The sequence below is a fragment of the Musca domestica genome, unplaced genomic scaffold, assembly GCF_030504385.1.
Source record: "Musca domestica strain aabys unplaced genomic scaffold, Musca_domestica.polishedcontigs.V.1.1 6, whole genome shotgun sequence".
Lineage (NCBI taxonomy): Eukaryota > Metazoa > Arthropoda > Insecta > Diptera > Muscidae > Musca > Musca domestica.
Window position 1 is genome coordinate 17,929,103 of NW_026712363.1, and position 24,660 is coordinate 17,953,762.

General features: G+C 34.9%; 1 protein-coding gene across 4 annotated transcripts in view; it reads right to left on the reverse strand.

Moving 5' to 3' along the window:
- Positions 1-24,660, reverse strand: part of LOC101890867 (protein phosphatase 1 regulatory subunit 16A) — a 315,099-nt gene that overhangs the window by 185,300 nt on the left and 105,139 nt on the right. Inside the window, exons 1-2 of one of the 4 annotated variants that reach the window (XM_059129049.1) lie at positions 18,796-18,972; positions 18,089-18,493 (exon numbers count right to left, since the gene is read on the reverse strand). The exons of 2 other annotated variants lie outside the window; for them this stretch is intronic. The gene's annotated coding sequence lies outside the window, so the exon portion shown is untranslated. Of the gene's footprint in view, positions 1-18,088; positions 18,740-18,795; positions 18,973-24,660 lie in introns of those variants that run through there. One more of the 4 variants, XM_059129048.1, reaches the window with a different exon arrangement.

Sequence of the window (24,660 nt, forward strand, 5' to 3'; positions counted from 1 at the left end):
ACGAATATCTGTCATGGCTGATGCTGCTGGCCAACGCCGTTGTTGCTGTCGCTGTTGTGGCATTAACTTTTCATGTACTTTGGTCATATTAAAGTAGGATAGAGACGACAAACATCAGCATCAGTAACACAGGCCGCAAAGAAGACAGGCTGACAAAAACACACAAACACACACAATCACAAAACTCACAATGTGTGTGTCCCCTTTCCTTTGATTGTAATGATGACAACGACCGCGTTGAAAACGACAATGATAATCATAGCCAAACAGCCAACATTCAACAACAACAGCCCTTGGCAATTATATATGTACAACGACCCTGGGCCAATAGCCAAGCGATAAGGAAACGAACAGCCATCAAATAAAGAAAACAGGAAAGGAATCATGTTCTTGCCTTTTCCTATCTCTTTGTTATTTGTATTCCACGAGAAAAGATCGAAAGCGAAAAAAAAAACGCCAAAATGCAGGAAGTTCAAAAAAGGATAAACGACAAACAATGTTGTTGGTCTGCAACCAAAAAAAAAAAAGAAAAAAATCAAAGCCCGTCGCAACAAAGTTCAAATTAGTTGTTTTCCTTCGCCCACACACCCGCACTCATGAGACACCGAGACACTTTGGGAAATAATTCACACAAAACTTTTCTTCTCTTGTCTGGGTTTGAAGGAAATTTATTTATTGGCGTTACCACCCCAGGGGGGAGAATGTCAAAATGCTATGTCAAGTTGGTCATTTGGTGTTTTTTGTTCGCAGTTTGTGGCAATGGGAAGCTGCGAAAATTATACTTCGCTGGGCAATTTGCCACACACACACAGGCGAGGGGGAACAGATGTGTTCTATTTCTTGTTGGTGTTATCAAAATCAATCAAAACCATAAGGGACCAGTTAACGTGCTGTTAACAATGTCAATATGGATTTTGGGTTTGATGACAGAAAATCACACATGTATTAGGGGGTTTTTGGAAAATTCATGTTTGAATTTTTGACAAGGATTAGTGGTAGCTTTAAGTTTAAGCTCTTTGGAATTAGAATGTAATGAATAGCCCAAGTATGGCTTGCCTCGACGTTGCACAGGCAAACAATTCCTGGTATTTTCGTTAGTTGAAATTTGAAAAATCTTAAAGGCAGATAAGGTGGTGGATTTTCAAAATATTTCCGAAAACCTTTTGAATGACATATAATAAGAATCTTTGAGGAATTTTATAGGCCTTTAAAGGACAGATAATGTGGATTTTCAAGGAATTTTCGAATGCCCTTAAAGCGTAGAAAATATAGATTTAAAGGAGTATGTGAATGACCTTCGGTGACAGGGATTTCTGATTTTAAAAACATTTTGGAAATACAGAAAATCAAAGGATTTTTATACGCAAATTTTTTTCAAGAAATTCTTGAAAACCCCAAAAAATGTGGATTTGTAAAAAAGGAAGAAATGGAGAGTTTTGATCATACTTTACGGATTTTTTAAAAGCGAATAAAGGAAAAAATGTTTTTGTAAAGAAAATTTTAAAGTCCTTAAAGAACAGAAAATGTTGATTTTTCACAAAGGCTCTTAAACAACAATAAAATCGGATTTAAAAAAAATAAAAAAAAAACATAAAATGTCTTTTTAAGGAATTTTTAAATTTTTAGGGATTTCTGAAAGCTTTTAAAGGACAAACAAATATATTTTAAGGACTAATAATTTTTTGTAAATCCCTAAAGGACAGAAATATGGATTTCTAGGGAATTTTCGAGGCTTTCATGGATAGTGTGTTGTGTACATCTTTTATGAAGTTTCTTAAAAGCCTGAAAAGGTAGAAAAGGAAAGGCTTTTAAACGACAATGAAATTGAAATTTTAAGAATATTTTGAAAAACAGAAAATGTATTTCTAATTAATTTTTCAGTTTTTTTTTTTTTAGAAAATTCAAATTTTTAGGGATTTCTGAAAGCTTTTAAAGGACGAACAAATACATTTTTAGGAAATAAATTTTTGGAAGCCCTTGAAGGACATAAATATTGATTTCTTAGGATTTTTTGAGGCTTTCATGGATACTATGTGGTGTAAATCTCTCAAGAAGTTTCTGAAAAACCTGAAAAGGTAGAAAAGGAGAGGCTTTTAAACGACAATGTAATTGAGATTTCAAAAATATTTTGAAAAACCTAAAAAACGGAAAATGCATTTCTAATTAATTTTTCAGATTTTTTTAATTCAATTTTTTAGAGATTTCTGAAAGTATTTAAAGGACAAAAAAACATATAAAGGAAATACATGTTTGGAAGCCCTTGAAGGACAGAAATATTGATTTCTAATGAATTTTTGAGGCATTCATGGATAGTGTGTGGTGTACATCTTTCAAGAAGTTTCTGAAAAGGTAGGTAAACGACAATGTAATTGGAATTTCAAGAAAATTTTGAAAAACCACAAAAGAAACTGAAAATGCGTTTATTAGGATTTTTTGAGATTTTGTTTTAGAAAATTTAAATTTTTAGGGATTTCTGAAAGCTTTAAAAGAACAAACAAATGTATTTTTAATTGTTTTTTAAATAAATTTTTGGAAGTAATTAAAGCACAGAAATATGAATTTTTGAGGGATTTTTGAAAGTCCTTCAAGAATAAAAAATATACATTGTTTAAGAACTTTTTGAAAAAAAAAAATGCGAAGATTTTTGGAAGTTTTGTGATCTTTTTACGAGAAAAAATTATGATTTTTAAGGAATTTTTGTAAGGCCATAAGGGCAAAAAAAAGATTTTTTTACCAATTTTTTTAATTTCAAAAAAATAAAGCTCTTTATTGACAGAAAATGTGATGTTATTAAAGAAATTTGGGAATTAGCTTAATAGAACAAAAAGAACAAAGATGTGAATTTTCATAGATTTTTAAAGCCTCTAAGTTATAAAAAATTAGTTTTTAAATACTTTAATGGCCAGAAATTGTGGATTAATAAAATCATTTTTAAAGCACTTACATAAAACAATGTGTGACCGAAAAATGTGGAACTTTAAAAAAAATTAGAAAGCCCCTTAAAGTCAGAATATGTTTTTATTTATGTAAATTAAAAGCCTTTCATGGAAAGAATATAGGGAAAATGTTTGCGTTTAACAAAAAAAGTCTTCATATCCTTCATTTTGAAGATTTTCCGAGGAAGATATTAGTAAAACAATTGTACAAAGGACCCACATCTAATTTTTCTGTCCAAAAACTATTTCAACGTCTCCATATCAAAACCCTAGAAATCATTGGTGATCAATACCAAATTTCAGAATTTCAGCGCATATCCAATACACCCTACATCTCTTTATCCTAGACTCCAACAGTCTCCAAAAGTAGTACTATTTAGTACTATTCGAACAATGATAGTACGAATTTTCAAAACCACCTCCATATCTCAATTCCAAATACCCAAGTGAGATCTCAATATCAAATTTCAGAATTTCACCTCTATCCCTTCACACACATTTCCGAACACTTATAGAACACATTTCCAAAACCTCTTCTATATCTTAACCACAGACACTAACAGTGACATCTATAGCAAACTACAAAATTTTAGTTCCATTTCTTGACCCAATAATAGATTTAGTACCTTCGGTACAAATATAATACGGATTTCCACAACCACCTCTATATCTCAATTTCAGATAAAGACAGAGACTTCTATATCACATTTGAAGATTCCAGCCTCATCCCTGTACCCAATACCAAATTTAGTACCATTTAGTACTTTTCGTACAAATAGAGGACGCATTTCCAATGCACCCCCAAATATCAAACTCAGATACCATCGGTAATCTAAATAACAAATTTAAGAATTTCACCTCTATCCCTTCACCCAATACCAAATATAGTACCATTCATTACCTTTCGTACAATAATAGTACACATTTCCAAAACTATCTCCATATGTCCAGGCCGCACTTGAACAGCTACCCTAAAACCAAATTCCAGATTCAAAGCATTTTCTGTTCATCCAATACCAAATTGTATTTTATATAGTACTAATTCGTACATTTCGTGCACTTGTAGTACACATTTCCAAAACCGTATCCCTAAAGTTCGAATTTCCAAAAACCATTTGGTACACTTATCCTGCACTCTATCAGTGACTCTCGTTCCAAATTTAAGAACTTTAGCTCATTCCGTTTGTTAAATATTTATTATTAAATGTTTAGTACATTTTAGTACTTTTTAGTACGAATTTTCAAAAAACCAGCCTTATCACACGCCCACCCATCAAGACTGATCCTCGTCGGGTTGTTTATTCTAGTTCAATCACTCAGTTGTTTTACTACTCTATCGTTTACAGAGTGAGATGAAAAAATGTCTTTATATTTGGCCGTAAACCATCCTATCGTTAGAACACTCCAGCATTTAAATGTGAATAAATCTTTTGTGTTTCGTACTATCGCTCGTTACCGTGATAATGATAGCGTAGCCCGACGTCAAGGAAGTGAACGGAAGAAAACAGCAACATCAGCAGAAATGGTTCGAAAAGTGAAGAAACGACTTGATCCAAACCCGCGTCGCAGTGGCCGAGAAATGACTCGAGAGCTGAAAGTATCGCAATATACCATTCCGGAAATATTGAGAAATGAGCTCGGGGTAAAGTCATTGAAATTCCTAAAAGTGCAAGAATTTACACCGCACCAGAGAGAAAATAGACTCAAATGAGCTAAAGAATTGCTTCGCTTGGCCGAAAATGGTGAACTGCCGAATTTGGTTTTCTCCGATGAGAAAACATTCGTTGTCCATCAGTTTGTAAACAACCAAAATGATCGAGTTTACTTGCCAAAAAGTACAGCTGAAAATGTGAACCTTGGGATGACCACCAGAATTCAAGCGCTAGCCCGCAAACATTTTGGCCCCAGACCTTGGGCATTCCAACAGGACTCAGCACCATCGCTCTCAGCACGCGTCACCCAAGAAGGGTCACAAAATGAGGTTCCTCGCTTCTTTTCCTCCGCACTATGGCCACCAAATTCTCTGGATAGCAATTTGTTGGACTATTGTGTCTGGAGTAAGCAAGGTTGCCACTAAAAAATACCAAAGTGTCGATCACCACAAGCAAGCGCCCTGTATTGGTTCTCCGTAAATTTAAATTGTACCAAATGAAGTACCATTTAGTTTACGTAAGTCCGAGTTTCTAACTCTATCTGCATCAGTCCTCAGTCCTAGTAGTAATCTTTTTTCTACATTTTGGAATTCCAGCTCTTTTGATATTTTACCAAATTAAGTACTTTTTATGCACATAAGTACCATTTTCGAAAACTTTGGCACTTTTCGTATACATGAGTACAAATTTCCAATACTACCTCCTGACATCAACTCCTCAACCCAGATTTCCATTCCAATTTTTTTCCAAAGTTTTTAGTCCTAACCATTGATTTGATATGAAATAGTACCAAATTTAGTACATGTTAGTACTTTCCGTACACTTACAGTGCAAGTTTCCAAAAACCCTCTGGTAGATCTATCATACACTCCATCAGTGATCCATGTTCCAAATTTAAGAGTTCTAGCTCTACTACTTCCTCAAATACAAAGGGTACATTATTTAGTACCTTTTAATACAATTCGTACCGTTCTAGTATGAATTTCTAAAAACGTATATGACCCCTTTAGACCAAAAGTGACCCTCACCCAAAATTTCATGATTCTAGCTTCAGTTGTTTCGTTTGGACGTTGATGAAACTTCAAGTCGGTCAGTCAATCAGTCAGTCAGTGAACTACTTTACTTTTTATTTACATATACATGAATCGAAGACAAGCTTACGAACACATTATGAAAATATTTTTACCGATATTAAATCTCTTCGAGAACATAGAAATTATGAATTTTGGAGTCCTCAACCATATATGTGGTGTTTGCAACAAAAATTTAATAGACGGCAATCATTAAATACACATTTCTAAATACTATCTTGAACAAACGCAAGTCTGGCACCACATTCTTGCATTGGAAAAAAATTAGATCGAGTCTAATTTTTGTATGCTCATTTCAGATTGAAGGAGAATTTTGGTAGAAACAACTGCTGATTAACTCTAAAATTCAATATTCAGTGATCCCTAACGAAATGTTCAATTATATCAAACTAAAAGTGGCGCATGAATTTGAATATGTCAATTTACATTGATGTAATTGAAAATATTATTTAATTTTTTATATGTGCATTTCAGATAAAAAAATATTTTTTGATTGAAACAGATACGGCTTAACTCCAACATTCAATATTTAGTTGTTTCAAGCGAAATTTTATATTTATGTTTTATTTATTTAAAAATGTACATATTCAAATTTAAACATTAAGCCCTTTAATCACTCGTGCCTACAAAGCTTTCCATTTACTTAAGAAAGAAAACGTTTTATTAACTTTTCATTTTCAATTTCTTTCTCCATTTTCATTGTCATGAACATTTCTTTTTTCAAATACCAAACAGCACTTGTTTTTCGGTTTAATATTTGCCATAATTTCTTTCTGGTTGTTGAGAGTTGATTTTATTGAGACAATATTTTGCGCTAATTAATTTTTCGTTCGTTTTGTGTGTTATCTTAAAGTACCAAGCAAGCAACCAGCCAAACAGCTAACTAATAATCCAACCAGCCAAGCCAACCCAGCCAACCATTCCTTTCTTGGCTAAAACGTAATTAACTTGTTGCACGCCAAATGGTGCTAATCAATTATATCAAACACAGACAAGTTGTGATAATAGGGTGTAATGAAATTGTGCAAACAGGCGATTTTAACATGTCATTGAAAATTGATTAAGTCAATTTGATTAGAATCGAAGAGCGGTTGATAAAAATAGATTTCATTAGAAATGTCATTTTCTAAATATTCATTTTATTAATTTTCAAAAAAAAAAAAGAAAATATTTTGTTTATGTGTGAAACAAGAAACTAACGGAGTCCATTTGTAAATGTAGAGTATAAAAGAGATGATAATTAGAAAAACAAATAGTTACAAAAATCTAATTCCAATATTGCACGAGTGTCTTTCGCTTATCATTAGAACAGAAAAAGTGTGAAAGGTTGCAAACAAATCGAAGACTTGTTGTGTCAATAAATCTATGCTTCTCTCAATTTAATTCTCACAATTTAATTGCTCTTATATGAGCACCATCAAAAACAGGTCGATTTTTTTCCTACTCCTAGAAGTGCTTTCGTCCGACTTAGAGAGGGTTTCAAAGGAAATGCCCTTGCATTCGAGAATAAAGTGAAACTCTCTCAAAGTATTCCTAGAGTACTCTTTTTTTAGTTTTTGTACTTGTAAGCATGAGTATATTCTCAACCAACAGCTGCAAACGAATAGGAACAAGTAAATGAAAATTGTCCAAGTATTGTTTTACTATTGTAGACACCGGCACCTTGCATTTCCTGTGTTCATACCCTCCACAATATATATATGGAAATCACTTTAACTTTCGAACGAAATGAAGTAGGTTGATAAAATTGTACTTAAATGTATATTATGTCTGCAGGACTGTTGGTATTGAAAATGGGCCATGTAGGTACGCGTTTTGGTATAGCCCCATATAATGGTATCTCCCTATGTTCGGTATTTTAGTGATTTAAGCGACATTATTCACCGGAAATGATATCACGCCTATGTCAGAAAATTGTGCGTGCAGGTCTACGCCTTCGTATAGCCCTTATATAACGGCACCCCCCGATAGGTCCCGTAACGGTACCTCCCGATATTCGGCATTTTTTTATGATCTTAGTGACATTATTCACCGGAATTGTTTCAAATTTGGTATTTGAAGTTCGTAATGGGTATTACAGCCTATGACAGAAAATTGTCTGTGCAGGTCCACGCCTTTGTAAAGGCCCCATATAACGGTGCCTACCGATATTCGGTATGTTGATGATCTTAGTGACATTGTTCACCGAAATTGTTTCAAATTTGGTATTTGAAGTTCGAAATAGATACCACAGCCTATGATAGAAAACTGTCTGTGCAGGTCCACGTCTTCGTATATACCCCATATAATGGCACCTCCCGATATTCGGTATTTTGATGATTTAGCTACATTATTCACCGATTTTTTTCGCATTTAAATATTATAATGGCTTATGACACGTTCTCGTATAGGCCCTAATAAAATGGCTACATTCGGTATTTTTAAGATTTTAACAGAATTTTTAACGCATTTTATTTATTTATTTATTTACTTATCTTTATTTATTTATTTATTTTATTTTTTTTTTAATTGCCAAATTCGTTCCAAATGGTGGAGAGTATTCATAGTTCGGCCCGGCCGAGCTTACAGCTTTTTTACTTGTTTCTTCTTGACGTTTGTACACGTCCGTCCGTCTGTTGTTATAACTCTGGAGTCCAAATGACATGTGATAGGAAGCTAAGATTTAGCATATAGCTGTTCTTTCTCTGCAGCCAGATCAAGTTCGAATATGACTTGTATCGGTCAAAATCTTAGAAAAGTCCCTATATAATTGTAACTCTCCACATTCTGTATTTTGACGATATTAGTAACACTTTTTTAATATTAGGTATTTGGAGTTTATAATTGGTAGAATATTTTCACATAACCCCCATAAAACTGTACCCTTCTACCTACTGTGGCAGACGTTTTCTTACAACATCCATAAAACGGTACCGAAAGATATTAAATATTGTAATGAATGAAGTTCTTAAAAACAAGTGTTTGTAATTCTCATGTAACGATACTTGCTTTTTGGAAATGCGTACCAAAAGGGCACTACAACGTATTAAAAATTGAATACTTTGTACTGGACAAACGGAACGTGCGAGAATTCTGGAATTAGGAATGAGAATCACTGATGAAGTGCAGGATAGATGTACCAAAGAGTTTTTGGAAATTCGAACTTTAAGGTTACGAAGAGTTCAAAAATGGTACTAAACTGTTAAAATGGTGGCAATGGGTATTATGGGAACGGATAGATATACTTGATACTTGAAATTTGGAATGGGAATCAAGGTTGGAAAGTAAGTTTATATGTGCAGGCGGTTTTGAAAATTTGTACTAAGAGTGCGAACTGTACTAAATAGTATTAAATGCGGCACAGTTTGGTTTGAGTTGAACGGATGAAGCTGGCATTTTGAAATTTTTGATTGGGCTCCCTGTAGGTTATATGTTTGTGATAAAGAGAAAGGAAAGGAAATGTGTACCACATACGCATGAAAAGTACTAAATAGTACTAAATTTGGTACAATTTGATGTTGGGTGAACAGATAGTGCTTGAAATCTGAAATTTGATATTGGGGTCGCTGTTCATGTGTAGCCTGATCAAATAGAGGTGGTTGGCGAAAATATGTACAATAATTGTACGAAAATTACTGAATGGTACTATATCTGGTATTGGGTGGAGGGATAGTGATAAAATTCGGAAATTTTATACTCAGATTTTTGATGGTATCTTTGTTTGAGATTTGGTAGTTGTTTGCGAAATGCGCCCAATATTTGTACGAATAGTACTAAATGTGGTAATGGGTGAAGGGATGAGGGTGGTATCCTCAAATTTTATATTGAGGTCTCTTTAGAAATATGGAATTGAAATAAATAAATAAAACGATAGATTTGTAATAAAGATGTTATTTTGGAAATGTGTATTACAATTGCTCGAATGTACCAAATAGTACAATTTGGTATTGGGTGAAGTGATAATGCTTGAAATCTTCATGTGTAGCCTGGATACATGGAGGTGGTTTTGGAAATGTGTACTATAATTGTACGAAAATTACTGAATGGTACTGTAGTTAGTAGTGGGTGAAGGGATAGAGAAAAAATTCTAAAATTTGATATTTAGATTACTGATGGTATCTGTGTTTTTGGGATTTTGCGGTGGTTTTGGAAATGTATAGTATAATTGTACGAGAAGAACTAAATGTTACTAAATTTAGCATTGGGTGAAACGATAAGGCTGGAATCCTCAAATTTGATATTGAGGTCTCTTTTGATATCTAGAATTGAGATAGATAGACAGATTTGTGATAAATTGGTGATTTTGGATATGTGTACCACAAGTGAACGGAAAGTACTAAATATTTATGCATAGCATCGACAAATAATAGTGGTTTCGGAAATATGTCCTATAATTAACGAAAAGTACGAAAAGTAAGTAAGGAAATGTGTCCTATAACTTACGAAAACTACTAAATAGTACTAAATTTGGTAATGGTGAAGGAATATAGCTGAGATCCTGAAATTTGCTTTAGATGTCACTGTTGGTGCCTGTGGTTGAGAGAAGAATGGATATACGAGTATGTACTATAATAAATAGTACTTATCATGGTAATAGGCGAAACTATTGAAACTATTTGAGGTAGGGCTGGAATCCTGAAATTTGATATTGAGGTATCTGGAATTAAGATATGAAGTTTGAACGAATAAATATTTTAAAGCGAACTTTACGCTAACAATGTAGCGATCAATTGCTGGTATGTTTTATTCTTCACAATTGGGTTCTCATTGAGTTCTTCAAATCCATGCACAGAAAATGGTAAAAAATGGTAACGGTCCACGTTTTCATATAGCCCTCATATAACGATTCCGTTCAAATTTAGGCATCATCAATGCTTTGACCCTGTTTTCGAACGAAATTGGCATTCAATTGATATTTAATTTCAAATTTTTAGCAATAATTCGAAGTAGGTTTACTCTTCTGAGGTTGCCCCCATCCCATATAAACTTTTTAGATTTCTTCCGTGTTTTTTAATTATTATTATTATTTTTTTTTTGATTTTTGTTTTTTTTTTTTTAATTTATCCAGAATTAGAATTTGGCCGGATATTTGATCCAAAAATCCGCGAACTATTTTCTTTATTTTTTGACTTTTTGGGAATTTTTTTAAAAATCCGGGTTCAAAAAATTATATTATTTGATACAACTTCCGAACCGTTTAGAAAGTAAAGTAAATAACAGCAAATAACCACTTATTTTAATAGGTATTTTTATTAACTTTCAAACGTCCGTATCAGTTTAATAAATCGGGATCTAATCCAGGTCAAAGGGGTCTAATTTCGGATCAAATATCCAGATATCCGGGTCTGCCCCCACTACATTTGAAACCAGTTTTCTGGAATAAGGTTACAAATACGAACTATTGGAAAAAATTTCAAAAAAAAATCGAGAGTTCTTATTAAACTAATATTAAGCCGGACAAATCTAGGTCTACCAGAAAAAAATCAGTATTTTGAGGCTTTAAACGGTATTGGAATTTCGAAATATCAGCAATAAAAAAAATTCTGGCAAAAAATTAGGAACGGTTGTATTTTCCAAAAATGTCATTTCTTCTTGAAGGGTGTTAAAATTTCGGTCCGACGAACTTAATGTCTTTTTGCATTTTTTCATGTATTTCATCAAATGTGTTAAAATAAAGGAAACTGCTTTGCCACTATATTTTATAGTGGCTATAGGAAACCATTAAGTCAATGTGATTAGCTATTAGGACAAGTGTGAATTAATTTATTCATCCGGCAACATTTAAGACACAACTTAACTTTAATTAAATTTCCCATGTCATTTATGGTCTGGCTCAAAATCCTAGATAATAACGTTTACGAGGTCATAATCATAAAAAGTACCTTCCATAAATGTTCTACCTCGATTCACGTGACCAATGGCAAGTCATAATTGCTGTGGTCTTACCGTTAATCTCCCAGATAAGTGCAATTTTCGTAGAACACAAAGTAAATTAAGTTAAACTATTTGTTGTCTTAATCCCCGATGGTTAATGTGGCCAGCGAGAGTCATGAATTTTATCCTTAGGGTAATTTGACATTATCCACATACGGCAACAATAACAATGGCCAGATTTGATAACTTCATTTGTCGTTTGTGTGCGATGGTGGTCTGAAGTTTATGTGCCATGTAATTCAGGCAAGAAGGCCTTGCCAGTTTGGCTATAACAATAGATGACCTCACACACACCTACCATTATTAGGGCACATGATGTATGTTGTTTGTCAACCCTACTACAGCCGCACCACAGACACCTCCCCTTCATCCAACTATTGAAGCTTCCAAACGATAACACAACAACACAGTGTTGTTATTGCCCCCCTTTTAGTTCTTTCTTCCACTCTTTGTTATTTGTTTATTTTGTATATGGCTATGGCTTTTTTTGGTTGGGTTTGTTTCTTTTTTATCTTTTCGTTTCGTATCGTTTTTTTTTTGCCCGTTTCGCTTTCAATTTACGGATGATTGATTAATTTTTATCAATGAAACAAAAGATCTGTAGAATGGCAACAACTGCAGGCATTTGTCGGTGCTGATGATGACGACGACGGTGGCGTCAACAACGACACACCGAATCTAAAGCGCCAACTCAACTAATTCTGCCAAAAACGACAAAAAAAACAATACAAAACAATAATAACAAAAACAAAAGAAAAACAGCTGAATTGTATATGTTTATCCAAATAAAAAATCAATTTAAATTTTAAGTGCAAAAATGGAACACAAACAGGTTTACATGTGTCAGAACATACGCATATTGCACAATGGGTTAAGAAAGCCCACTAATTTGCATAGATATTTTTAGTAAAAAAAAAAGATTAGAAAATATCAGTGTGCTGACATATATATAACCCAGCCATATCGACATATCCAGAAATACACTTGAAACTCATTCGGGGTGTACTCTTTTCGTGTAAAATAAAAAAAATCTTAGAAAGTTAGTATTTCGAAGTTGGCTCTGGCCCCAAGGATCGTCCTGTGTCCGCGCTTGTCTCAGCATATGACTATTAATTAAATTTAATTTAAATTTTCCTTTTATGGGACCTATAAATCCAAGTATATAAAAAAAGGTGGTCCGCTATATCCAATTCTGAATATCCTCCACCTTAAAAAACAGAACATATATATATTTGCTTCCGAGCTTCATGGACATTTAAAATTTTGACCATTTGTGAGGGAGGTACCGGAAGGAGTGGACCGATATATTCCATCTCCACAGCAGATGTTTTTTTAGTAGAAATAATGAGATGTGTGAAATATAAAGAGAACCGGATGCTTATTTCGGATTTTATAAACGTTTTGGTTATTCAAAACTGTGACCCTTTTTAGGGAAGGTATCAGAAGGAATGATTCAACCTCTACCATCTTTATAACAGATCTTGTGTTAATGGAAATATTGAGATGTACCAAGTCTGAATGGAACCGGATGTTAATTTCACTTTTTATGAGCGTAACATATACAAAATTTTGACCCTTTGTGGGGGAGGTACCAGAAGGATTGGACCAATATATTCCATCCTCATACCAAACCTAGTTTTACTAAAAATATTGTGATATGTGTGATTTGTAGACAATCGGACTCTTATATCACATTTTATGAGAGTTATAATTATTCAAAATTTTGACCCTATTGGGGGGACGCACTGATAGAAATATTAGGATTTGCAAAGTTGGAGCAAAATCGAATCATCCTTTCTCTTTCTGTGCAGTAAAATATTTTTTGAAAATTTCTACTTTTGTAGGGGATGTAGCAGAAGGAGTGGACCAATATTGTCCATCTTCGAACTCGATCTAAGTTTGATAATAATATTACGATGTACCAAGTTTGGACCGAATTGGATACTGCCTTCGAGAGTTATTGTGCGCAGCAACCAGACAGGCAGAAAGACGAACGGACGGTAGATCGACTCCAAATGCCCTGAAACGAATTTCGACCAAAGAGACTAAAACCGTTATTTCGATGAGGCACTGAGATGTACTTCTTGAGCTCAACAGATATCAAAATTAATACTTTGAGTTATGCCACTCTTTGAGTAAATCAACATCATTTTCGTTATTAGCGTAAAATTGCTCGCTCGTTTTTACTCCCAATTGAAACATACTAGTGAAGAAGTGGAAGCTCTTGCGAGTTTAAGCCCTTGGAAAACTTAGAGTGGGACTCGAAATGCTCGAAATAGAGTACGGGTTTAATCTGAGTGTAAAATCTGGTGAAACAAATTATATTTGTTGCTGATTCATTATTTTGCGTAAAAAGAAACAGTTGTGAGTTAACAAAGTAACGAAACTAAAAAAAAAACAATCGCCATGAGTAGAATATGTGAAACGAAAATCAAAACATTCATCATTCAAAACATTCAAAAATAGAGTTTCTTCTACTCCCCGGAGTTCTCAAGTCTTCTCGAGTCTCAATCTCATTTTGAACTGGAGCGAATATTCCGGAGATAGGGTTGAAATCAGTTTAATTTCCAATTTCTAATTAAATTAGCCGTTATTTGATATTTGGGTTCACTTTTTAGTATTGCCCTAAACCACCACACAGTGGTAAGGGTTTTATGTCTTTGTGCATTTGTTTGTAACTGTCCATGTATTCTTGTGAACCAAATGTATTTATTATCCGATTAAAACGAACTTTTCCAAACAAATTTTGTGTGGCCCAAGAAAAAGCCCTATTGAAATTGTCGATAATCGGTTTAAATTAGCTCCTATATATATCTTCAACCGATTTCTTCATTTATTATGCACCAAATGGCCAATATCAACCCAAATGCCCTGATTTTTGGCAATTGCGACTGAATTCAGCCTAGAAAGAAGAACTTCAAGTTTGGTGAAAACTCGATTCAGATATACCTATAGCTCCCATATATATGTTTCATCCGATTTGGTGTTTAAGTCAAAATCGTAATATGCACTCCACAAGAATGATATTTGGTACCAAATACCAGACACAGCTCACAGTTTAAAATTTAGTCAAGATCGGTTCAGATTTGGATATAGCTTTCATATGTATCTTTATCCAATTTCAGTTTTATTGTGCACCAAATGGCTAATATCAGCTCAAATGTACTGAATTTTGGCCGACGGAATTCAACATAAAAGCAAGTATTTCAAATTTTTTGGAGAAAATCGGTTCAGCTATATCTATAGCTCTTATATATATGTTTTATCCGAGTTGGTGTTTAAGTCCCTCACATGCGTAATATGCAATCCACAACAATGATGTTTAATGCCGGACATCAGATGCATCTCGAAAATACGTCTGCCATATTTTATCGGGATTGGTTTAGATTTTTATATACCTATATTGTTCACCATATACAGGGTGAGATGAAAAAACTGCAACCAACTTCAGACTGCTGTCATTTCTAAGCCGCTCGTCCGACAGCTGCTAAAATTATTCCTGTGACAGCTCTGACTGACAAGGGGCTATCGTTAGAGCACTCCAGCATTTAAATGTGAATAAATCTTTTGTGTCTCGTACCATCGCTCGTTACCGTGATACTGATAAGGTAGCCCGACGTCAAGGATGGTTCGAAATGGTTCGAAAAGTAAAAAAGCGGCTTGATCGAAACAGACCTAGCAGTGGCCGAAAATGGCTCGTGAGCTGAATATATCGCAATATTCCTTTCAGCAAATATAGAAAAATAAAATTCCAAAAAGTGCAAGAACATACACCGCAACAGAAAAAAAATAGACTCAAAAGAGCTATAGAGTTGCTTCGCTTCGCCGAAAGTTGTGAAAATGAGAAAACATTCGTTTTACAGCAGTTCGTAAACAAACAAAATCATGGTGTTTACTGCCAAAGAGGTCAGCTGAAATGTGCACCCTCGGTTGGCCACTAGAAATCATGCGAAGCTGTGGGCCGCCATAACAGAGGATGGTCGCTTTCCGCTCGTATTAATCGACCGTGGCATCAGAATAAATGCCGAATATTATCGCGAAAATACTCTGGAGGGTGTATTGAAGCCTTGGGCACGCAAATATTTTGGCCGCAGACCTTGGACAATCCAACAGGACTCAGCACCATCGCACTCAGCACGCGCCACCCAAGAACGGTTACAAAATGAGGTTCCACCTTCATTGCCAACGCACTATGGCCACCAAAATCTCTGGATACCAATCCGTTGAATTATTGTGTCTGGAGTATTTTGGAAAGCAAGGTTGACACTAAAAAATACCAAAGTGTCGATTATCTCAAGCAAACGCTTCGCCAGGAATGGGCCAAAATACCGCAGAGCAACATTCGGGCAGCGTGTGACGGTTTCATTTGGCCGTTTAAAGGCCATAATTCGTGTCAAAGGTGACCAAATCTAAACTTATTCTTAAATTTGATACTATTTCCGACATTTTTCCTTTCATTCAATAAAATAAAAAAAATATATAAAAACAAGTCAAAAAGCTGTAAGTTCGGCCCGGCCAAATACCCTCCCTCTGCCAAATTTGTACCATTTGGTACAAATTTGGCAATTTTCAAAAAAATAAAATTCTAAATAAAAATAAAAATTCTTTTAAAATCTTAAAAATACCGAATGTAGCCGTATATTAGGTCTATACGACGACGCGGACTTGCATAGGCAACTTTTGTCATAAGCTATTAAACAATTCATATCACTTGAAAAAACATCTGTTTATAATGTAGCTAAAATCACCAAAATAAAGCATATAGAGAAGTACCATTGGGGCTATAAAACGTAGACCTGCACAGACAATTTTCTACCATAGGCTGTAGTATCCATTACGAACTTCAAATGTGAAATTTGAAACAATTCCGATAAATAATGTCGCTAAAATAATCAAAATACCGAATATCGGGGGGGACAGTTATATGGGGGCTATACGAAGACGTGGACCTGCACAAACAGTTTTCTGTTATAGGCTGTAGCATTCATTACAAACTTTAAATACCAAATTTGAAATAGTTCCAGTAAATAATGTCGCTAAAATCATCAAAAACCCTTATATCGGGGGGGGGGGGTCTGTTATATGGGGGCTATACGAAGTCGTGGCTCATTTTTTGTCTTAGGCTGAAGTATCCATTACGAACTTCAAAGATTAAATTTGAAACCATTCCGGTATATCGGGGGTACCGTTATGTGGGGGATAGACGAAGACGTGGACCTGCATTCGAATTTTTCAGTCTTATGCTGTAGTATTTATTACGAACTTCAAATACCAAATTTGAAACAATACCGGTAAATAATGTCGCTAAAATCATCAAAATACTGAATATCGGGAGGTACCTTTATATGGGGGCTACACGAAGACGTGGACCTTACCAAAAGTCCTGCAGACATAATACACATTTGAGTAAATTTTTATCAACTTACTTCATTTGGTTCGGAAGCTAGAGTGATTTCCACAGGCGGACATTGCTAAATCGACATAGAATTTTATGCTGATCAAGAATAAATATATTTTGTGGGGTTTAAAATGTATATTTCGAGGTGTTACAAACGGAATGACAAACTTAATATACCCTCCATACTATGGTGGAGGGTATAATTATGGCGTCTGACTTTGTTGTTTTATCTCACCTTGTATGCGTGCGTTGTATCTCTTTTGGTTGAAAAAATTGTTTTGTAGTGACAAATCAGCTGATTGCTTGAAGATTATCACAGGTTTGATGTCTTACAGGAAAAGTAGCCAGACAGACAGTATGGACCTATAGAATTTTTATCGATGACATCCGATAACGCTACCATATTTAAAGGCCTTATGTAATCTCAAACCCCTTAAAGGTTGCCCCAAAAGAAAATAATATAAATTTTGCTAAATTAGACTCCCATATGTCTGCAAAATTACAGCCACCTACCTCAATTTCCTTTGAGACTAGCTGTCTTTGCCAAAACAAAATACAGCTACCATCCCACGGTGGAGGGCAAAACGCAAACAAGCAATCATATTATGCCTTTGTTGTTTACAACAATGGCAAAAACACAACAACAACAACGGCAACAACACATGAAGAGGTGGCAAAGAGCGTTAAGCATTTTCGGTTAAACAATGTAAACAAACCAATGATAAACGATCAAAATTGTATGTACACACGTCGTCGTAGTCGTACTCGTCATCATCGTCCGGTTCCAATAAGGACGGATGGGAGGGAAGTGTATCCGCACACACATCCAAACCTATGTAGACCAACAAGCGTGTTGAGATATTCAAGGAACGACGGATGTAATGCGTTGTTATAAAAATAACAGGAAAAACGGCAAGGAAAACCAAAGTTACGCTTCAAGTGAATATTTAATTTAATAGGCTCTGGGCGATGTGGTGTGGGTTAGCGGCGTTTTAGGATTGATAAGGATATGATAATCTGATTGGAATAGCAAATATGTGAAAAATAGCAGCAACAACAACAGCAGAAACCGCAAAAAATATTGATAAAATACCATACCTGTGGTAGTGGCGGGGAGGTTGGAGGCAACCACAACACCGGCAAATGTTTGATAACAACAGCAGCGAAGAAAATATAGCGCCAGAACAACGTCCGTTAACGAGGCAAATGTTTGTCGAGGTTTAAGGTATTTCTTGGCAATTTTGCTGGGTATTGCTTTGCTTATATATCAGCCACAAACGATACGATCATAAATTATTTGGGCCTCAATAATACAACAACAACAACTAATATGATTATTAACAGCAATCTTTGCCGCACTGGCCATAAAACATTTTCACATTTCTTTTTTTCTCTTTTGCGCTCATTCGAATAGACCCGAATTTCTAAATTTAACAACACCAATGGCAATAATGCAACAACAACAATAATAATATGGGCTTATCTGCGTTTCTTGGTGCCAAACTACAAGAGAGAAGCAGAAAAAAAAAATAAAATACCTACGAACACTTCACATAATCACGTGAAAATTCATTTGAGAATTTTATTTGACTTTTCAAAATATTTGACTTTTTTCGTAATTCTTTTTTGTTGATGTTTACAATTTCACTTCCAATAATTTTCCTCACAAAACAGCGGCAACAAAAATTGCCCAAAAACCACTTAAAATCTGTTGAAACACGAGAGGTTATTTTTTTCTCATTCAAAAGAATTTCGATTTATTTTTTGTTGATTTTTTTTTATTTTTTTATTTATGTATTTTTCACCTGAACACAAACAAAACAATGGCAACCAACAAGAGCGTGGAAAAACAATAACAAACAACACGTAACACGCAAAAATACAACACGTTTACATTAACGTTCTAAACAAGAAGGTGGCGGGCGCTCGGTCTCTCAATCCGTCCAACATTCATTTGAACGTTTCGAATGCGCTTTTAAGACTGAATGAATGATACCAATGAATGAATGAATGAATGGCTAACCGATGTGAGGTTCGAACATCCAACTAAAAACAAACGCAGAGTGTTTGATTTGGAGCACCCAACACCAAATTGGCCGGGCCCAAAGAGAGATAGGGAGAGAGAGAAAGCGTTTGGTGGAGAGAAACATTGTTGATGTTATTGTTTTGTTTTGGTTTTGCTTTTGCTTTTTTTTTGCACAACCTGCAGTAAAACACAACACAACCTTAGGTTGCGTGGAGACGTTGTCGAGCCGCAACACAAAATGTAATATGTTGTTGATTTTCGGCCGCACACCCCCCAAAAAAATTAAACGAATGGGTCAACATCTCACTCCTCACCCAAGCAAAAAAGAGTCGGCATTCTCACGGCATGTTACCTCTCACTTGCAATGACTCTGTTGTTGAAAATGGGGAGCTATATTGCAAAGTGTTGTCAATTTATCACATGCATAAAAACGGTAGTATATCATCCTCCATAAAATAGAGAATGTAGGTTCGAGACCCATAAAGTATATATTTTTACAAACAACGTAGAATTCTATGCCGATTTGGCATATTCCTTTGTTTTTCCATCATGGTAGTACTGCAATCTTAAAGATATGGGAGTGTAGTGTTGAGATAAGGCTGGGTTTTAAATGTGGTGTCCTTTGGAATTGCAATTTTCGATTTTCGAAAAAAGGAAAAGATGTTTTTTTTTTCAATTGTGCCGATTTTTTTTTCGAAAATCGATTTTCTTTTCGAAACTCATTTTTTTTAATTTGAAAGAATTGCAATTTTCGATTTTCGAAATAAATTAAAGTTGTACTGAATTGTATTCGGCTTGTGCTCATTTGTTGCGTTAAAATTTTTTCGAAATCTCTTACCGAATTCGAAAAAACGATCATTTCGAAAATATGCCATTATTGCAATTTTCGAAAAGTTAACAGTTGTGCTTGATTAAAGATATGGGAAAAAAATAAACGGAACAAGTTAGCACAAACTTGTTCCGTTTATTTTTTTTTTCCCATATCTTTAACCGTTTTCGAGATATGACAATTTCGAAAAAAAGTTTTTTTCAGAAAAATTGTTATAGTTGTTGTAAAAAATTCAAATATCGAGGTGCGAAAAAAATTTAAAAAATGTTCGTTGCTCGTTAAAATCAAAATCGCATAAGTTGTATGGGGGCTATAACGCTATATCAGGGATATATATGGATAATTCTCTTCCAGGGGGTAAAGTACTCAGAAGGAACTCCTTATGTAGAATTTCAGACGACTCCATTGAAAATGTGGCTACCGTTATATGGGGCCTATACGATATCGTGGACCGATATAGACAATTCTCTTCCAGGGATTAAAGTACTTAGAAATAACTTCTTTTGTGGATTTTCAGACAATTTCATTTACATTTTTGGCTACAATCATCAAAATATATATCGGGGGTATCGTTATATCAGGGCTTTATGATATAGTGGATCGATCTTGATCTGCCTGCAGACAAAATACTGATCTGTATAAAATTTTAGTTTCCTAGCTTAATTTGTTTTGACTCTAGCGTGACTAAAACAGAGGGATAGGGCTAAATTGTCCTAGAATTTTGCGCTGATCAAGAATATATACAATTTGTTAGGTCTAAAATTATAATTTCGATGAGTTACAAACGGAATGACGAACTTAATGTAACCTCCATACTATGTATGATGGAGGGTATACAAGAGTTGAAAATCTGAAATTTGGATTGAGAGTTTTTGATTAGAAGACTTTCCGAAAGAATTTTAGTTTTATTTAATTCTTTGGTTACTCTTCTATTGAGCTTACGATCTCGTCACTTGGGTAAAAAATATTTTTTTGTCATAGAAGTTATTTTTAAAATAACTTCTGGGGAGAATATCCCAGACAAAAAACAAGGGCTCTTTACAAAACCTAGCAATTCCCTGCCTTATCCCCTAGTAAACATTACCATCGTTCTCCACTAATAAACAAACGTTGTTTTTATAAAAACGACAATAAAGGGATAAAGCCTGACCATTATGCAACAACAATTCCGGTGAAATTTTAGAGACATATCATCAAAATATCGAATATCTGGAGGTACAGTTATATGGGGCCTATTATTTTGAACTACAAATACCAGTTTTGAAAAATGTAGCTAAAATCGTCAAAATAGAGGGTAAATTTGGAAGGTAGCATTAGATTGGTGTTATACGAAGGAGTGGATATGTACAGGAAATTTTCTGTCATAGGAGGTAGTTTCCATTGGTGTAGTTCAAATCGTCAAAATACCGAATATAGAGAGGTTTCATTAGATGAGAGCTAAACGAAGATGTAGACCTCTATAGCCAATAATCTGCCAGTAAAGGCGATGTACAGTACGAAATCCCAACACAAAGTTTGAAATAATTCTGACGGAAAATATAGCTCATATCGTCAAAATACGAAGGCGCCAATCTCCGAACGCACACTAAATAGCAAATCTGTCACAAATCATCCAAATAGCGAATATATGGTGCTACAGTTATATGGGGTCTATGCCAAAAATTGGACTAGATGTACATACTCATGCAAGGATGTTTCCTACATACTTTGCCCCAAATTCGGTGTGAAATGTTGACTGAAACACCCAAAAAGTTGAGAATCTGTCGTACGTACACCAAAACGTGTACTTATATAGCCCATTTTCAATACCAAAAGTCCTGCTGAACATTCATTTCGTTCGGACGCTAGAGTGATTTCCACAGACGGGCAGACAGACAACAGACGGACAAAAATCACTAGATCGGTACAGAATTTTATGTTGATCAAGAATATACAGAGTGAGATGAAAAAACTGCTGTCATTTCTAAGTCACTCGTCCGACAGCTGTTAAAATTATTTCAGTGACAGCTCATTATATTGTTTACAAGCGTACAAAAGCATTTTGGTGAGAATTTTCCAGAAAAATAGTTATTCGTGATGGAATTCAAGCGTGATTGACTGATTTCTTCATATTTGGCTGGAAAACCAAAAGTGGCTATCGTTAGAGCACTCCAGCATTTAAATGTGAATAAATCGTTGGGGTCTCGTACCATCGCTCGTTACCGTGATACTGATAGCGTAGCCCGACTTCAAGGAAGTGGACGGAAGAAAACAGCAACATCAGCAGAAATGGTTCGAAAAGAAAGGAACTGATCACCTCTAGCAAGCGCTGCCTCTGCGAAATACCGCAGAGCAACATTCGGGCAGCGTGTGACGGTTTCATTGGCCGTTTGAAGGCCATAATTCGTGCCAAAGGTGACCTATTCGAACAAATCTAAACTTATTCTAAAATTTGATGCTATTTCCGATGACATTTTTTGCTTTCATTCAATAAAATTTAAAACAAAAAAATGTAAAAACTATGGCGTTTGGCTTTGTTGCAGTTTTTTTTATATCACCATGTATATACTTTGTGGGGTCTAAAATGTATATTTCGAGGTATTACAAACGGAATGACAAACCTTATATACTCTCTATACAATGATGTAGGATAAAAAATTGCTACAATAGCATCACTGAAATTTCTATGACAACAGCAACATCAAAGAGAGTCCGAGAGTGCAATTGGGAAAGCCGCCACCATACAAACATAGCTACATAGCTATAACAACCATTACCCTGTGGCAGAACACTGTGCGATACAAGTATTTCATACATGCTGTTTGTGTGCGAGTTTTTACACTTGACGGCGAACTCTCCTAGATTTGGTAAAATTGTGGGCGCCCACAACTTAAAATGTATGAAAGCAATGTGTGGAGTCATGTTTGCTTGTGGTGCATTGAGTTAGATTGTAAATGTGTGAACCAGAAGGAAACAAGTGGGCATTTTGCCTCTATATATGGTTGTATTTCCCAAGAAAAACACGCAGCATTGGCAAGACCTCACAAAAGTACTTGCGCAATTGCTGGAAAGTGCATTTATCAAAAAAATAAAACAACAACTACCGAACACCTTTCACACTCATACACCGTTCGACACACAACTTGGCCAACAACAGCTGTTTGAATGTTTGATTAATTTTCTTTCTTTCTGTTTGCAACATTGAAGCCGAGTAATTTTACTTTACAAACATAACAATTTCCTTTTTCCGCTTTATTGTGTTTGCATTATGGCATCGGGAGGTGGAAAGAAAAAAAGAGAGAAATACAGAGTGAGTAATAGGAGCAGGAGAATTTTTCACGTAAATGCATTAAAAAGTAAATTGCCACACAAAATGCAAACACTAGCCGGTGAGTAATGAGATATATTTTTTCTCATAATAATAGGACTGGGAATGTGCATACATATACACTGGTGGCCAAAACTAAAGCAACTGAAATTACAAGGAGAATGAATGCCCTGTAACTTTTTTAAAAATTATGAAAATGACAAAGTTTTTCTTGTTTTAAATTAGGTACCTTATTCACTTTTTAAAAACCTAAAACAAAAAACCAAAATTCCTTTTTATATAAAAAATAATGTATGCTAAAGTCAATTAACCCGATTTTGGCTTGGACAAAACAAAAGCAACTCTGTTGTACATTCATATAACTGCTGCAATTTCAGTTGTTTTTACTGTGATATTTATCGCTTTTTGCTTCCTTCGACAATTTCGCTTGTCATAAATCCTTTTTGAACAGTTTTTTACAACAGTATGTGTTTTTCTTTCCGTTTTTTTAAAGTACTGTCCAAAAAAATTTTAAAAATGGCTAGAAGCAAATACAGTAACTGAATAAAACAGCAAATTATCAGTGACTATCAAAACAACATATCACAGAAAATAATTTCCGAGAAATATTTCATAAATATTTATGTGATTTCATAATTATTTCTGTATACTAAGTAGGTTTTTTGCAACTGGATCAGTAGTAACAGTCCATAACGGATGAAGGCCGTGAAGAACTTCAGCCCGTACTGATCCACAAATTGTGAGAGAAATAAAAAAACAACCATTTAAGAGTTCAACTGGATTGGTGAGAGAACAATCATTGGATATAAGCTCGAGATCAGTGCGTAGACGAGTAGTGGCAGCTGGTCTGCATGCCCGTAAGACATCAAAAAACCATTTATATCTGAAAAAATCAAAAGGGCTTTCGGAAACGATAATATTAAGTGGAATCAAGCTCAATGGAAAAAACATTATTTCTGGGATGATCCTACGTTAAATATTAAAGGCTCAGACGAGAAAAATTTTACGGTGAGAAGACCAAAAAATGAAGGACTCAAGCCGCAGTGTTGTAAAGCTACAGTGAAGCATGAGGGAGGGTCAAAAATGGCGTGGCGCTGTTTTTCTTTCTATGGACTTGGGCCTATCCATAAAATAAAGGAAGTTGTGGATCGGTTTGTTTACAAAGATGTGTTGGACATCACGTTGTTCCCTTACGCTGAGTAAAATATTCGGCTGATTTGGGTGTTTCAGCATGATAATGATGCCAAACTTGCATCAAAACATGTCAAATATTTGTTGCAGGAGTGAAAAATCGATGTTTTGTCATGGCCGGCACAATCACCTCCAATATACAACCTATGGATTATCGTAGATAGGAAGATCAAGCGAGATTCGGAAACAAATAAGCACAAAATTTTCTAAATAATTCGGGGTGCTTGGAAAAGCATACCCAAGGATCAAATTGAGCGTGTTATATGTTCAATGCCTCGTAGGTGTGCAGCTGCTATCAAAAATAATGGATGCTATCG